At 45.8% G+C, this 18,589-nt stretch overlaps 1 long non-coding RNA gene across 1 annotated transcript; it reads left to right on the top strand.

Moving 5' to 3' along the window:
* The first annotated feature begins 2,724 nt into the window (after nt 1–2,724).
* Nucleotides 2,725–17,051, top strand: LOC135825954 (uncharacterized). Its single transcript, XR_010555174.1, has 3 exons — nt 2,725–2,865; nt 15,514–15,690; nt 16,952–17,051. It is a non-coding gene; the product is annotated as an uncharacterized LOC135825954 (long non-coding RNA).
* Nucleotides 17,052–18,589: the final 1,538 nt, after the last annotated feature.

Below are 18,589 nucleotides of genomic sequence, written 5' to 3'. Positions count from 1 at the left end.
GCCACAAGATGCCGCTGCACGAGCTTCTCTAGCAGCTTTGAGGCAATCGGCAACAGGGATACTGGACGATAGTTCCCGGGGGATGTTGTGTCTCCCAACTTTTATAGAGGCCTGACAAGGGCCTTCTTGAAGGCAGAAGGTACAATGCCCGTTTCAAGAGACTCATTGAAGATCCGTGGGAGGGATTGCGTGAGGATATCAATGCAGGATTTCAGAAGCAGCCCAGGTATTCCATCACTGCCAGTTGCATTCACCGGGATTATCGCTTGCAGAAGCCTATTCACAGCAGCATAAGATGCTGCTCCCAGACAGCTGAGTGGGTGGTCAGCTGGGGGTCTATTCGGTAATGGCAAGTGGGCTGGCCGATCAGGGTCAGTTACAATGTTGCTATATGCCACGCTGACCTTGTTCACATCACATGCAGGGTCTCAGCTTGCTTGCTGCTTGCTTCCTCCTCTGCCAGTGATGGAGTTTAATAGGGACCACATCTTCCTTGGATTGCGATTGGTGGCAACACATTCATCTCTGAAGTACTGGTTTTTCCTCCATCTGACAAGGTTTGCTGCCGCCGTTCTAGCACGTTTGTACTGGTGGAATAATGCTATGTTAGCCCGGTCTCGCAGCCATCTTCGGTGCAGCCTGTTCTTTGCCATTGTTAGCTGGTAAGTGTCTCTGTTAAGCCATGGCTTTCTGCTGGAATGCTTCTTAACTGGGGTCACCGGGGCATGACTGTCCAGTACACGCATGATGCTAGCGTGCCAAGTGGACCACATGTCGTAGACGCTCGCGTGTGGAGAAAAGATGTGAAGGTCTGCTGCAAGCAGGTCAGCGCAGAGAGCTGCTATATCCACTCTGTGCAGCTGCCTAGTGAGGAGTGAACTCGCTGGCTGGCTTACTTCAGTAGCACAGCTGAGTGAAGCACTCACAGCAAAGTGATCGCTGATGTCACATGGTACGATGTTCCAGGATGTTAGGTTGGCATGATTGACCAAGACTAGATCTAGTTTGGTTCCACGCACACATTGGGGCAAAACACGAGTTGGTGCTGTCACGACGTTCTGCAGTCCATAGCTTCCACACGTGTCATGCATGTGGCGTAATTGTGGGTCGGGAGAAACTGGGTCATCATTTACATTAAAGTCGCCCATCATGGTGACCGATCCGGTGTTGTAGGTGGCTGCCTGTAAGACAGTCCACAATGTTCTCCAAACGCGAGTCCAGCTCCAGATCTGAGACGTAATCGGTCTCCTGCAGCCATCATCAGTTTACTGAGTCAAGTTGCGCGTTCGAATTGTCACTCTTTGACTTTTCGAGGAGATTCGTTTTTCTGAAGGGGTGGCCTTATTGGCCTCTTCAGAAAAATGAAGCTGCTCGAAACTCCTCGAAACTCCTCAGCCTCATCTGATGGGAGAGGTGGATCAGTTTCGAAGAGTTCGGAAAATCTACGTCACGTAGTACGCGGAGATGATCAATCTGATCGGACGTCATCATCGCCATCACAATTCCACTGAAAAACTCGAAAATGATAGAATTGGTAATAATGGGACACTTCAACTAATCTCTTTTTAAAATTTGTTTGAACAGTTCATAAGGACAATTCGAACGCGCCCTAGATCTAGCTCAGAACTGTTCAAATTTTTCGAGGAGAAGCTTACCTTGCCGTGACTTTGCGCCACGCAGGTCTTGGCACGTGCCGCCTGTCGTGCAGCTGGGAAAATCCCTTTTTTTACGCACTGCTGACTCGCAGCACGCAGCACAGACAATTCAAAATGTTCGATCGCTCGCCGCTCACTCAAACTTCATTGAGAAGGCTTCGGATCTCTTCGAGGCGATAGCTGAGAGTTTTCTCTACCACCTAGACCATTCGATTGTTGAATTTGGTCAAGATTTGGCCGAGAACCGAAAGTTTGACTGCGCCCACATGCTTACAAAAGGCCCATGGTTCGAAATCGAACCATGGACGCCAAAGGGTAGAATTTTCATCTAAAGATTGAATAGCAACTAAATTGAGCGGTTGTCAGTTGACAAACCCCCTTTTATATAGAAAACCTAAGTGAGAGAAATAACACCAAGAACACCAGCAGTGAAATTTACAAGTGTGAATTTTAACAATAAAAGCTAGAGCAATCATGAATATGATATGTGTGCTAACAATAAACTTACTTGCAAATGAAAAAATGAACAAACAAGAGAAAGCAAGAAGTAAGGCCAAAGTGATCAACAACGTTTGATATAAATGCTACCAAGAGTAGATAAACAAGAGTGTGCAACTCGCGGATGGGTTGGCCCACGGCGGAATTTTTTGTTGACGTAATCTTTTCGTCGACGCACGCACTGCGAGCATTTTGGAGAGGTTTCCCTCGTGCACTTGGCCGGGCTTTACACTACAAGGTCGGTGCCCAGCACGTGCTCTCACACTGCTCTGCGGCAAAGTCCGCATTTCTGAAAAAAAGGTGACGTCAACAAAAAATTCCGCCATGGGCGGGGGTGTCTGCAGATTGTGCAGGAGAGATCCGGAGTTGCACACTCTTGTTTATCTACTCTTGATGCTACATGTATCCCAGAATCAGGGTTCATGAGCTATCCACAGAGCGTTCTGGTATTCTGGGACTTTGTTGCTTGAGCATACTTCAGAGTGCAAATGTTATCTGCTTCCTTAGTTCCACTGTGCTGTGCTCGTTTGTACTGCAGTATTTAAAGACTGCACCACCCTACCTACACTAAGCTCCACTACCTACATAACGTGGGTGAAAGGTCCTGTCAGGAATCGTGTTATGGTTCAATGCGTTGCAGGATACAAGTTTGATGGCAATCTTCCTTTGATTTGCCAAGGTTATGGTCAATGGAGTTCTGGAGGGTGCTTGGGTAAGTCTGCCACGTATCACAAGTCCATTTCCATTGATTGATAAGTGCTGTTTTAAAGAAATGTGTGGTTGCTACCTAGTCCAGGCAACCATAGTTGGTAACGAGATGCGTAAGCTGATGGGTTCTGCATCGGAGGCCACGTCAGAGGGCATCCAAGCCCTATTTCGACTCCAGATCAGATTGCGCATGCTTGAACTGAACCGGCTGGGGATGGCACCAAAATCACTTGCCAGAATCAAATTCCAGTTGGCCAAAGTCCACGGTTAATGGCGCTGGTCTGTTATTTTTTTATGCTGCAGCCTAAATAGCAAACTCAGTGCTGCTTTTGAGGATATCTTGACCAAGCAATTTCACAAAATTTAATATTGACCAGCTATTCTACTGCTAAGGGACCCTCCAAGGTTACCATTAGTGTGACCGTTACACCTTCTTCTGCCTTCCTATCACTGCACACCAATGCACGCGCCTGTCACTGCACACCTATGTACGCGCCTATCAGTTGCACACCTTGTGAAACTTCTAGCACTTACTGTTCACGGCTCACCTTGGCACCTAATATTCTACTTACTGTATAAAACTGCTTCTTTACTAATAAAGAGACGATTATTCCTCAGCTGACTAAGTGAGATGTTTACATTGGTAGCAAAGAGGATGGTTCTCGATGGTTATCTCCAGTTTGCACTGGTTCCTTCTGACGCCTGCTGTCTTATCGTTCCTGCTAATCGGTTTACTGGTTTTCGCCGCTATTTGGGAGCTGCTGCGAGTTGCTAGGATATTAGCCAACGGTCCAACGCTAAAAACAGTACCTGTGACTCCCTGGAAGGGTATCTGAGCTGCGGTCAACCAGAATCGGCCTACCTCGAGACGTCGGCCTTGTACGAAGGAGCCTCAAGTGTTCGGTGGCGAGGCAAACCGGTTCAAGGAGTGGTCTTTCGCTATACATTGCACGGAACTGCCCAGGACAAGGTCACCCAAATGCTGGGCGTCAGTAAGTTCGGTGCGTTTGCTAGCGCCACATAGGGTACCTTCAGAACCGACTCCGATCACCGTTCACAACCGGTTTGCTGGCCTGATCTTGGAAGAACCTGCGTACTGCGGCATTGGTGACGATGAACTGGACTCCAACCCGCTGCAACCTGGAACTACTGAAAATGTACACCTCAGCAATGTCGTCGTCGACAAAGAGCACGACCTGTTGCGGGTTGTTGGGAAGATCAACGGTCGCCGCGCAACTATGCTGATCGATTCTGGGTCCACCCACGATCTGATATCCGACGCCTCCGTGCGTCAGCACCAACTCCCAACAAAATCCAGCTCCGAAGTCCTGAATGCTTCCCTGGCTAACGGCACACCATGTCACATGTCAGGTGTCACGGAAGCACTCAGTATTGTTGTTGCAGATTTCAGTGACTACCAGGCCTTCAGAGTGTTTCCACTTGCCAAGTACGACGTAATACTCGGAAAGCCCTGGCTCACCAGGTATAACCCGGATGTCAACTTCCGTACTAACCAGGTAACACTCGATGGAAGGCCAATCGCAACCGGTAAGGCGCCTGGTTGCTCTGAACCGGATTCTATTGAAACCATGTTCATTTCTGGAACTAGGGCCTGCCATGAGCTGACATGTGGGGCGAAGGGTGTCATAGCATGGGTGTCTGTAGTTGACGATATTGTTCCAGAGTCTCGCAATAGGGTCCCTCCGGATAAGCAAGAAGATATTGATGAAGTTATTCGGCAGTTTGCAGATGTCTTCCAAACGATTTACCGAACCAGTTACCCAGTCATCCAGTTTCCCAGTTGCCCAGTTACCCAGTTGCCCAGAGTCACCCAGTCACCCAGTAACCCAGTCACCCAGTTACCCAGTTGCCCAGTTGCCCAGTTATCCAGAGTCACCCAGTTGCCCAGAGTTACCCAGTTACCCAGTTGCCCAGTTGCCCAGTTACCCAGTTACCCAGAGTTATCCAGTTGCCCAGAGTTACCCAGTTACCCAGTTACCCAGTTTCCCAGTTTCCCAGTTGCCCAGTTACCCAGTTGTCCAGTTGCCCAGTTACCCAGGTACCCAGTCACCCAGTTACCCAGTTACCCAGTTACCCAGTTGCCCAGTTACCCAGTTGCCCAGTGTCACGGAGTCACCCAGAGTCACAGAGTCACCAAGTCATGGAGTCACCAAGTCACCCAGTCACCCAGAGTTGTGCAGTCACCAAGTCATGCAATCACCAAGTCACCCAGAGTCATGGAGTCACCAAGTCACCCAGTCACCCAGAGTTGTGCAGTCACCAAGTCATGCAATCACCAAGTCACCCAGAGTCATGGAGTCACCAAGTCACAGAGTCACCCAGAGTCACCCAGAGTCACCCAGCCGCCTCAGCCGCCTACAACTGATTTGGACGGCAACACAGGGTTTATTGTGGAGGTGATCTTGGATCACGGAGTATGCAAAGGCACACCCGAGTTTTGGTCAAGTTAGTGGAAGAGTTATGATGAGACAACCTGGGAGCCAGAGAATTTTCTCAAGGACGAGTCCGGAAGAAACATTGCTCCACTTGTGTTCTTGAGTATTTCATTCTATTGTGTTTTGCACAATCGAGAGGAGGGGGATGGTGTAACCGTTGCACCTTCTTCTGCCTTCCTATCACTGCACACCTATGCACGCGCCTATCACTGCACACCTATGCACGTGCCTATCACTGCACACCTATGCACGCGCCTGTCACTGCACACCTATGTACGCGCCTGTCACTGCACACCTATGTACGCGCCTGTCACTGCACACCTATGTACGCGCCTATCAGTTGCACACCTTGTGAAACTTCTAGCACTTACTGTTCATGGCTCACCTTGCCACCTGTTATTCTACTTACTGTATAAAACTGCTTCTTTACTAATGAAGAGACGATTATTCCTCAGTTGACTAAGTGAGACGTTAACAATTGGTATTTTCAAAACGAAATGTTTTTGTTTGGGGGCTGGTGGGTTTAGGAGTTTTGTTTTGAAAATAATTATTGAATGCAGATGGATAATGCCCACAGACTGTCCAACCGTCCCGACCTCATCCGGACAGTCCAGATTTGAGAGAAAATTTCCTGTGTCCTGCCGAGGTCCTCATCTGGACGCCTTTTGTCCAGATCTCATGAAATATCGACACTTTTGTCCCACTTTCCTGTTGGCTGAGACAGTTTCCATTTACTATTACCAATCAATAGCTGTCAGTATACACAAATCGGCCCGTTTTTCACCCAATCGGCATTTCAATCGGCTAAGAGTAGCCCTTGGCGGATTATGGCGGCATATTATTTGGCATAATCTTGGGATTTCGTCCAAAAATTATGCTCCGGCATGATACGAATGCCAGCGTGTAAGGTCGGCATAATCTTTCGGTTTAGACAAAAATTATGCTTAGGGGCATAATACAGCTTTGTCAGAAAGCCTGCAGATGTTATTTTTAACCCTTTACCGGCAGCTCCATACTTGAATGCGTCGTAAACGACGCATTCGACATGCATACTAAAACCATGCCTGGTATGACAGGAAGCATCAGCCCACGGGGATTTCCCGTGGCCCTCACACAGCCTAGGTATGATCCTATCCGTAGCTGAAGAGATCCACGCGTGTCCCATTTGATTTCATTGAGAGCTGTGCGATCGAAAATTTACGGAAATACATGCGCGCCGACATTGCCGTCTGCCTCCGTCAAAACGTCGTCAGTTGCATTTCCTCTTGCGCAGTGAGTTCCTTTCGTCCTCAGATGACTTCTCCAACGAGGACCTAGCAGACCTTCGCTCTGGGACCCACGACAGATAGATAAATACTTCGTTCCAGCCGCTGATGCAAGCGAATTTCAAATTGCGGAGCGGAGCGTACGCCAAGTAAATTCTCACGCAAATATCGGAAGCTCCAGCCGCTGAAGACGATGTCGTCGTGATGTAACTGGAAGACTCTGATGGTGCTCATGGTGCGGAATCCATGGAGAGTGATCCCTGTGTCGACTGTCTTCCAGAGACGGAATTTTAGGCCATCGACTTTCTACGTACCTGAGTGACGGCAGCGCTGCGCGACTTGCGCACGACCTTACGGAGCCATCGGACAGCGATTTTGGGGCGATGCTGCTCTCAATTGCGAGCGAGGCATGGCCACTGAAGTCTGTGATGGCTATGGCGTTCGTTTCCGCTCTGAAGTCGACTTTTTTTGGCAGTTTCATGTCAATGTCGGAATCTGACGATTTGCATTGTGTACAATTTCCGTGTTTAGACGTATAGGTGCCAATTTAGCAGCGTATGTGTGTGGTATGTGAAAATAATTTTTCCATCGTCAAGAAGTAGTACCAGACTTCCAAGAAAACATAACTTGCACGTACAAAATGTGCCCTCGTGGTGAGTTATTGGCATCCTTCTCAATGGTATGGATTTCATATACAAAATGCACTTGCGCCGACGCCTGTTGGGAATTCCCTAGTAAAAGAAGAATAAAATAATAAAAAAATAACCCCAGTTACGACTCCTTGTCATAGCCCTTGGCGGATTATGCTGGCATAATATTTGGCGTAATCTTGGGATTTCTTCTGGGTGCCGAAGATTGAAATCGAAATTTGGTGAAGAACAAATAGCTATGTAAATTTAGTCTGATAAGCGATTTTGCAGCGTCAACGGAGGGAACACAAAGAGTTCATAGGTACACAAGCATGCAGAGAAAAAATGACGTAGTGTATGGACGGGCAAAGTCAGACGGAGCATTAACAACAGGGGACAAGCATTATATTCATAAGTTGTCCCCTGAACTATGTGTTCAGAAGGAAAATGTTTTGTCACTGCAGTTGTTTGGTGCTAATCCTCGTGAAAGTGTCAGGAGTGCATCTCCTCACTAATGTTTTCATTATGTTTTAGTCATTTCTTCACCTTCACCCTGTGTTTGACCTGTTCTGCTGAATTTAATTTTTTCCACATGTATAGCGTGAGGTTCTCGATCTTTGCTTTTGCTGTAGCTCTATAAATTGCTGTATTTTGACATTTTTCCCATTATTCCCTGTACTTACCCATGATGAGAAGGTAGCGAAAACGTTCGGTTACCAAATTGGCTTACTTGACTGTGTGGATTGCGTCGGTGCTGTCACCTTTTCTTTCGAAATTGGATACGCCTCCAATTTTTTCCTTATATTATATTATTATTATAGCTGGCATCAGAGCATCTGGACAGAAAGGTGAAGTAAATTGAAGACCTCAAGGATAATATGCAGATGTTTGCAGCAGTGAAACAGCTCCAATCCAAAACTGGGAGTGGAATTGTTGTTGGCGGTGTGGATGGCAAGCAGATATTTAACAATGAAGGCAAAGCCAAAATAGTAGCCAAGCACTTTTAGGAGCAACTTGGGCCAGCTAGCAACATGATGATTGATACCTTTGAAGGCATCACGCGACCTCTGAACAATCCCATTACCCAGGCCGAAGTAACTCACGCTCTAAAATGCCTTAAGAATGGACGTGCATGTGGTCCTGATGAGCTACCAGGAGAGCTTCTAAAGTACAGCCAACAATAGCCAATCTCATATCAGCAATGCTCAATAACGTATTTGGAAATCATCGAAGAATCGAAGTCGGTGAGGGCACCCTCATCCCGCTGCAGAAACCTGGCAAACCAAAAGGTCCTCCTGCTAACCTCCGTCCGATCATTTTGCTAACCTCACTCAGGAAGAGCCTCTCCCTTATCATCTTGAATAGAATCCAACCAGGTGTGGAGAAAACGCAAACATTCATAGCTGACATAGCCAGAGAACCATATTCGATAACGGGGTGTATATATGTTGGACTCAGTAGAGCGTCCAGCCCCTATATGATGTCCAACCCCTATATAGAGTCCATTGGTCCAAAATCCACTGTACAGAGTCCAAACTTGGAATCAACTGTGAGCTCAAAGTTTGGATGGACATCACTCCCTGTATAGAGTCCAGCCAATTGGCTTCACCCCTATATAGAGTCCATTGGTCCAAAATCAACTGTATGGAGTCCAAACTTTGAAATCAACTATAAGGAGTATTTATGTGGACAACACTCCTTGTATAAAGTCCAGCCAATTAGGCATCCCCTATCCAGAGTTCGAAATTAGACAAAGGATCTGCTGTAAGCAGTGAATATTAACCAGAAAACGGCCTCTCCCTTTAATCCTTTACATCATTCACTTCTCAAGATAAAAAATAAGTATTGAGGCGCCACTGCAGCCACTTCATTACATGAAAAACCCTACAAACACCATCCTCAAATCAAGTGGTCTTTTCGCAGACACTGCAAATTACAATATCTCAATCATGTAGTGTTGCCAAATTATTGTGCACGCACACACACACATGCACATACCCACACAACGCCAAGAAAATACCTAGAAAAAACCAAGAATCGAAAGAGAATAATGGAGAGCCAGGGATTAAGTATTTGTTTTCAAATTATTGTGCACGCGCACACACACACAAACACACACACACAAACACACACACACACACACAAACTTATACAACACCAGGAAAACACCAAGAAAAGAGTAGAGACACAATACACACGAAACTCCAACAGCCATGCAAACGTCCACCCATTTACACGTAAAGTCAAGAGGGATAACAAAATAATAATTATACGAAACGAATGCATACGTGGGCGGATGCGCGCACGTTTACATACGTGTAGTAGCGTAAGAGAGTAACATAGTGCAGTAGTCAGCATAATACTAGGACATGCTGAGAGTGCAATAGCAAGCTTCACCATTGCCCATGGCCATGCAAATGTTCAGCAGCACTCAGTTCCGCAATCTTCTGAAGATCAGCACACCTGCAACAAATAGATAGCACAAGGATACGCGTATTACCGTAATGATGCATGGAAGCACACAACTACCAAGTTCTCAACGAATGTATGGCTCAATGAAAATCCATCCACTCAAAGACCTGTGAACAGGTGACGGTGGGGACAATAATCTATTAGTAATACAAGGCATACTGTAAGACATGTATAATATTACGAGGAAGCAAATCTAACGTTTTAACGGATGACATTTCTTCGTTATAATAAGATCCGTTGAGGCCGTACTGATTCATATTATGCTATGTGTGGATATGGCAGAATACTGCAGGATCGTTAACATTATCTTCTCGTTAACCTATGAATTTTGGACAATCGTTAAATTTGCGACTCGGTATAATAACATGTCTTACAGTAAGATCGTTTGTGCACACTCAAGATGCACAGACACACCACCATACATGTAGTGTACACAGTGTTTCACTTCACTGCAACTAAATTGAAATGAGATGATTTGAACAATCTGTACAGCGTTGCCGTCAGTCAGTCTTCCCCAAGATGGAAATGCAATGATTTGTTGTCACGAGGCAGTTTCACTGACACAATGTCATGTTTGTGACATCAAAACGGTTACTTCATGGAATACGAGTACATGTATTAGCTTGAGAAGCTTTTTCTTGTCATCGGCATACGAGAAATCCTCCTACTACTACTTCTACTAGTACACTGGCACTGCGTCTGTGGATCCCATTGTATTTGACATCATACTAGAGGCTAGTACTAGTAGAAGAGGAAGAGTGTCGTGGAGTTCACATAATTATCACAGGGATAAAAATACATTTCTCATGAAATAAAATAATAATTGATGATAGCTAGACGATCGTATACGATTGATGCAAAGTCCTTGCAGTCCTTGAGGACTATTACGAAGTGGTTGATTACTTTTAGGGCATTCATTCAAGCAACATCAAACAAACGCGATCCGATCCTTGAAAAATGGAAAAAAATTCAAGCATAACGACAGAACAGCAAACCAATCGAAACGAGTAAAAGCTTCCTTACCTCAGTCATCGTCCTGCCATGTAGTTGGACAGCCTTTTGACACGGTGGTACAGGCAGCTTTGTCCAGTCAAACAGGGTATCCTTGTGGCGTCGAACGAAAGAGAGTGTCAGTGTATCTGACTCGTCAGATTGGAACTGTGCTGAACTTTTCTCGTTCTCCGCTTTCTGCTTTCATCCCTCGCTCTGATGAAACCGTTCAAACGCCTTACTGGCAGCAATGGCCAGCCAAAAAGGGGATCCTTGTGGCGTCGAACGAAAGAGAGTGTCAGTGTACCTGACTCGTCAGATTTGAACTGTGCTGAACTTTTCTCGTTCTGCAACTTCTGCTTTCATCCCGCGCACTGATGAAACGTCTTCAGAGAACCACAAGACGCTTTCCAGATTTGATTTTGAACGTCTCCTTATCCTCCTTGGTTACCTCGAGACAGATTACTGCCAGCAACTGCACAGCAGAACTGGCAGCCATGGCTGAAGTGAAGAAAGGAATGCGCTGCCACGAGGCAAACAAAACTGAAAAGGTGTTTGTTCTCTTCAATTTCGGACACAACACACAGGACGGCGTGACTGGATAAACTGGACTCCTGGACCGTGAATAGGGGACTTGTAGAAAAAAGTGTACTCCTTATAGGGGATTGCGCGGCAGGATGAAGCTGATCAAAACTGAGTGGACTCCTGGACTCTGTATAGTGGATTTTGGACCAATGGACTCTATATAGGGTGCTGGACATCATATAGTGCATGGACTCTATACTGAGTCCTACATATACGTGGTGTACAGTGCTGACAGGGCGGTGGGTGAAAGACGTCCACGAATCCGTCTAAAGAGGTAGAGTTTTTTTACTTTAGTTTGCACTGGACAAATTCAATGATCTTGGGCATCCTGGAAAGGCCTTGACGAGAGGAGCATAATGAGCCTACACTTGACTCCATGGGATCCACTGGCCCAGAGCTGCAAGCCAGGGAAGGCCCACTTGCACTGGGCTCATGCGCGAGATCAATTTCTATCTACCCGATTTCACTCCTGTTCATATCAAACTCAAAATTATTCGTCGAGACTCCCGGGAACCGACTGTTGAAGTTGAATCGGTGTAGCCTTGTCAATCGGCAGGGGCGGGTAATGCTACCACTATGGCTGGCATTATAGTCCCTTTTTTCCAGGTGGCATAGTGCTGGCATTATAACACCATTTCGCATGCAAAATTGGCATTACAAGCATAATGGCATGTCGACAACGGTGTCATGCATGAAGCTGGATAGGTCCAGTTCCAAAAATTGTGCATCTGAACCCGTCCGACTTCGTCCGGAGACTTGACGTTGCAAATCAACCTTCTCAGTGGATTGTTTCAGACAACATGCTCACTGCTGTTTAAGTTTTTTCTTCTACACTTGACGAAGTTATGATAACTTCAAAATGCCAACCCCATCGAACATCGGTGTTCGATCAATGTATAGACCAGCCACTAAAGGGTTAAAGGGGAAGTATACCCTAAAATCAAATTTTCACCAGTTGTAGTCTTCGGGGTGCTGAGTCGAATGGTCTTGGTCCGAGGAAGCTGCGACGCTCCCTTCCTACTTGAATCCCAATCGAACTCGCGCACTTCCACCGAAACTGGGTGACTGCGCCCTACTAGATGGGGATTTGTATGCAAAATCTCACTAAAAGCGCCATTTCGTTCTTATAAAAGCACGGATGACCGCGATTGGCCCATATGTTGTAGTCTTTTGGACGCTGAGTCGACTGGTTTTGGTCCGAAAAGGCTGCGATGCAGCGTTCCTCCTTTATTCCCAATCGAACATGGTTGAACACGCGGTCACGTGCTCCTGGGTGCCCAAATCACCTGGTCACCGCGCCAGCAGGCGACAACTTTCACACCAAGGTTCAACTCGAGTTCAACTCGAGTGACAGGAGTGCACCCAAAAAAGGTCAAACAGGCTAGTAAGTTGTACCCTGCAGGCACGGTGACCAGGTGACTGGTGTACGCAGGAGCACGTGACCGCTTCTTCAACCATGTTCGATTGGGAATAAAGGAGGAACGCTACATCGCAGCCTTTTCGGACCAAAACCAGTCGACTCAGCGTCCAAAAGACTACAACATATGGGCCAATCGCGGTCATCCGTGCTTTTATAAGAACGAAATGGCGCTTTTAGTGAGATTTTGCATACAAATCCCCATCTAGTAGGGCGCAGTCACCCAGTTTCGGTGGAAGTGCGTGAGTTCGATTGGGATTCAAGTAGGAAGGGAGCGTCTCAGCTTCCTCGGACCAAGACCATTCGACTCAGCACCCCGAAGACTACAACTGGTGAAAATTTGATTTTAGGGTATACTTCCCCTTTAATGTAAAATAGAAGGAAAAAACACATGGAAACGAGTGATGAAGCCGCTATTCACGACTGTAACAAGATAATAAGCGGTCAGAAAACTTCACAGTTCGCGGGGGATTCGGCTGTAATAAATAAGTAAAGAGAACAAAATTGAAGAGGAAGGAAGGATGAAAAGGGCAGTAAAGAAAAAGATGACATACCTGAACTGCATGACTGTTGACAAAGACAAGACGAGATTGACCTAGACAAGACAAGGATTAGTGACACAAAAGACGAGCAGCGGTTTAGGATGACTGAGACAATGAGGACTGGGACAGGGTCGTGTGTTGAGCGAAAAGTCTGGCGCCAATATTGAGCAAGATAAGGAGTCATCATCCTAGACACAAAGGAACAAGTTGGAACAGGTTGTTGTTGTTGACTTTTATTTTACTTCACCAATTGCACAGGCATGATTGCCTTTTCACCGGCCCATAGGTCCGGTTCTCACAGAAAGATGAAGGAAATTATGTGAGGAAATGTATGGAAATAAAGACATGCAAGTGGTGTAGTTATTATAGAAAATGTTTGTTATGTGTGTATGCTGACACTTAATTTGTGTGAATTATTTTAATTGTGATAACAAATCATATGTATGAAGATTGTTCAAAGTATTATGTAGTGAAAGCATTTCATGAAAGAATATGTGTGAACATTGGCAGACTTTGTTGGATGGGCACTATTTTTAGCAATCCATTATACTCGAATGACCAGCAGGCCCGCGAAGGACAGGTGCTACATTTAGAACTGGGAAGACAAGGTTTGGGTACCTAACATAATCCAACACACCACACCACCACATTGCGCTCTTGGCCGATCCAAACTCTGCACTCACATCACCATCACCACAGCGCGGACAATTCCGAAGTGTCCTCGCTGTGGTGATGGTGATGTGAGTGCAGAGTTTGGATCGGCCAAGAGCGCAACGCGGTGGTGCGGTGTATTGGATTCCATAATGGCCGGTCGTCGCTACTTCTTCTCTACCTAACAGAATGATAGAGAAAAGTGCCCATGAAAATAACACATAGCTCAACTGGTACACACAAAGGAAGTCAACTGTTTGGCCGTGTTCAGGCATTGGAAAGCATAGCGTTGAGCCACAGGAAGCGAACGGCTGGATGGTAGTCTGGGACTGTGTGGCAGAGGCTTGGACATCCTAGAAGACTGCAGGAAAAAACACACACAAAAGACGGCAGAGTGGGGTCGGCTGTTTGTTTTGCAGGGCAACACACACGAGAGCCGGAACGACGCAATCATACCTCATACATGGGGAAAGCAAAGGAGGATGATGTATGGGAATCAGGCTGAAGCGGGTGGGTTTGATAGCAACGACCCAACCAGCGAAGATTTCTCAGGAAATATGACTCACGGGTAACGGCCCTTGAACACCATGTACATGTAAAGTGCAACCAACTTGAGCAACAACACCTCCGTTCATTGGTGCAACAGTACCTCCTTTTATTGGTGCAAGGTGTATCCAGCTGAGAAAATGGAACCGCTTCGGCAATCCATTTCTTTCTCACTCCTACGGATACTGGAGAGCGGTGGAAACTAGAAACTCATGAAACATTGAACGATTCCCGGGTAGGAACGACTATATTTGCCACAGCAGACTACGCAACTTGTAGGCCAGCGTGTTGACATCACTTTTATGTTTAAATCTTTTATTCTCACGATGGCCTGTGGCCAATAAGAGAAAAATAATTAAGTTCAGTGGAATGTTGTCAACCAAGCAGAGGAAAGCCTGAAAGAGCTGAAAATTGACTTGAGAGAGAAAGGCGACGACTCGAGTGCCACAGACGACGACAGCAACTCAGAGTAAAGATGGCTCAGGCAAAAGCGATGAAAAACAAACTCGCTGTTCATGCCGCTACCAGTTCTTCTTGTATCCTGCACATAGACTGAACTACCTTCGTCCTAGGAAGTACACGTCAGTTCAGGGTGCATGAGCAAATTGTGGACTTAGTTCATACCTGTTCCGATTTAGTAGAATGGGGGCTTCACTTCAAAACTCAAGTATATTTACAAATGAGCACTAGAACTAAAAAAAAACCAAGAGACGATACATCGATGGTGTATACCAGAAACAACAGTGGTCCCAGGACCGAGCCCTGAGGAACTGCTGCCGGGATGGGAAGGATGGCTGACATAGTGCTCCCAACTCGTACTCGCTGCCTGCGCCCAGTCAAGTATGTCGAGAACTATCGCAGGTTGGCAGCACTGTGGATGCTTACATGTAATGCTGTTTGATAGAAACTGGGTACTATTGGTGGGTGAAGGATCCTGACAAAATATGATATTTTGTCAGGATCTTACAGGACATTATCTGCTTTGCTCTCATTTGGGCAAAGCTCTATTTAGTATGGGCCACACAGACAATTTCCATATACTTCTACTCCACTCATGACAATGTCTTGTTGTTCTGAACGCTTGTTATTGTAACTACAGTTGTGGAACGATACTGTGGCGACCCGGGAACTCCAAGCAATGGTTCTCGCACACTTAGCCAAAAACTCCATGGTAGAGTCACGTACACGTGCAATGTTGGTTACGGCTTGGAAGGGTCGATGACTCGAGACTGCTTATACAACAAAACCTGGTCTTTTCTTCAACCTGTCTGCCACCGTAAGTGAAATTTCTGGAGCCCGCGGGGTGCGGTTGGGGTGTGTGCGCTTGTGAGTGGGTGGCGGGATCCCTTCACTAATTGTAACATCTAACAGAATGCCCGAATACAAAGCTTCTCTAGCAGCAAGTCTATATAAGCGACATTAATAATAATGTAATGTTTGCGGGATCCACGTTTGCATCACTTGAATGTTCAGAAACACACACTCTGTAGCCTCGCCTCCGCAGGCCACCACTATGCCTTTTCAGCTTAGTGGCGTATGCCGACCTCCCAAGTGAGTCAGGGGAGAGGAGGTGAGTCTCTCAACCAATCGGGCGTTTAACGGCCCATGACCCTGTTTTGTATTTGTATTTATGGATTCTCCACAGGCCTTAGCCTTAATCGAGGGAGTCTCCGTCAGCAGCTTATGAAGAAGAAACTGAGGAGAAAAAATAAAAATAGGAAATAGAATGATGGGGGGTGGTAGTATTATAACACAGACTTGACCGCATTGACTGCATTGACCGCACGGGACCAAAGTTACAATTTACAAGCTGGCCTGCCTTAGCAAAGATTACGGTTGACTTGGTGAATGGCCAGTCTGCAATGATTGACAAAATGAGAGGGTAAAGGGCAAGCTAGTCACTAAATATGTGATCCTGAAAAGGGACTAGAAAACGGTGAAACAGCAAATTCATGCTTTCCGATGAACAATCCCGGCAGTTTCGACAGAATAGAACCTTTGAGAGAGACCGGAAACAAGTCTCCGACGAACTTCAAGGAGACAGCACTACACCTGCCAAACCATCAGATGGTACCTCAGTAGACTGACAAGAAGCTGTATCCTCCTGGCAAAGCATATAGTCCTCACCCGTGACCTATAATCAACAAGCGGAGTGGGCCGAGAAGAGTGCGCCGGGAAGCTCGAGGACTAGATAAGGTGCGCATTTTCATCACGGATATGCACGAGTATTTAGCTGGTAGCTGGTTAGCAAGCTGAATGATGGCATGGCCTAATAGGATTAGTCACATACCAAAGCTCATACCCTGTATCTAACACAGAAATGCCACCTCCAGCATTTGTACATAGATGTAGTGTACCACATTTTTTACCCATTTTAAGTGGTATGATTGATCTAGAATTTCTTGAGACTGGACATCACTAGCTGTGGATCGATTTGGAGGAAAAAAAATCTTTTTGGTAATTTCGCAAATGTGATGGATTTTGCTGATCCAGGCTCATGTTTGTTGTTACACTGTTATCAATCTGTTTTCCTTCAGCTGCATGTGTCCTACCAACCGTTCAAAATAGCAAGAGTGTTGTGGCTTTAAACCCTACATCTGATGGAAAGACTGCAAAATTTGTGTTGACCTGTAAAGCTGGGTATTACAATTTTGAGGAGCTCCCGGCCTGTTCAGCTGCTGGAGGAAGCTTTGACTTCATTCCTACATGTGAACGTAAGTGAACTCTATCGGTGACACTAAGTGAGCCAGGGGTACCGGATCAATGCAATGACCCATTTTGTTGCCAAAGAGTGAATTTTTGAATTCTATCACACACAATGCAATCACAAACAAACAGATCATCACGCTATTCCTTTGCCTCAGGCAAAGGAATAGCGTGCTATTTGTTTGTGATTGCATTGTGTGTGATAGAATTCAAAAATTCACTCTTTGGCAACAAAATGGGTCATTGCATTGATCCGGTACACACATGCCCTAACCATTTCAGGGTCACGACACTCATATTAACATCTGGGCACTGTGATTCCAAATAAAAACAATTATGAAGATAACACACAAATTGTCACAACATTTTTATATCTCAAAGATTTTTCACAATTTACTTTTCACTGGAAAGTTCTTTTCTCGCTCATCATCTAACACTTGTTTACATAGCATACAACAGCCCAAGGATGCCCCTTGCTTCGCCAACAGTGTCTCATTCGTGCTCCAGTTGGCCATTAATTAACACCATGCCCAACAATTTCTTTCGGTTTGGAGCTCAAAATCAACGTGGACGAACGATTCAAATTGCAATGAACTCGTGCGTTTCTACCAACTCAAGTGATGTACTGAATCACCATTAAATTCTTGCGTTTGACACATCAATGAGAAATCCCCTTGAAAGTCGAAAAACAATCGCCATGTGGAAACAAAGAGACAAGACATTCAGATCTCAATCACGCATTGAATTTATCCCCTATGGATCAATTATTGAGCCACCACGTCCAAAACACCTCTGGAAACCCCTTTCCAAGAACGTTCAAATCAGCCATTGATAATGACAATGCACTTTCCTGTTCCCGAGTTATGAGTGTTTTGCACATTGATCTCTCCAGTGCGTACAGTACGCACATCTTACACAGAGAATAGTGCAAGTATGCTCGTCATTGCCAAAATGCCATGGGGTCTGCATGAGTAAACCACACATATAATTATACACGTACTTGAATCCATTTTCAGCTAAGCTCATTATTATTACTTGATTTGGGGTTATGCCCGAGCTCTGATCTCGTTCTATTACATTACATGCCCAGCAATAGAGGACATCTGGGAATTGTAATCTTTATTCTCCTCCGAGGTGCGACGTTTGGCCTGGACCAAGCACAAGGAGAGGCCTTCTCCAAAAATTCTGAAGAAGTGGTCGTTGTTTGATCCTTTGATATGTTTTTTTGGTATTCTATTTTATTAATTTACTTGGGCATTCCCAACAGACCCAAAGGTCTTCCTACATGGTGCCCAAGATGAATGAACGTGTTAAAGGGAAAGTCCCACATCGTCAATCCCAGATATGATTGATGGTCAGTTTGATGGAATCTACCGCCATTTTGCTTAGACACACATTGCCTTGCCCGGGTGCAGGCTGCCAGGGTGGAAAAATGCCAGGCTCGAGGACTATAGATTGAGATTTTTAAA

The sequence above is a fragment of the Sycon ciliatum genome, chromosome 10 (genome assembly GCF_964019385.1).
Source record: "Sycon ciliatum chromosome 10, ocSycCili1.1, whole genome shotgun sequence".
Classification (NCBI taxonomy): domain Eukaryota; kingdom Metazoa; phylum Porifera; class Calcarea; order Leucosolenida; family Sycettidae; genus Sycon; species Sycon ciliatum.
Note: the sequence above shows the minus strand (reverse complement) of the source record. Positions and strands in the feature narration are given on the sequence as shown.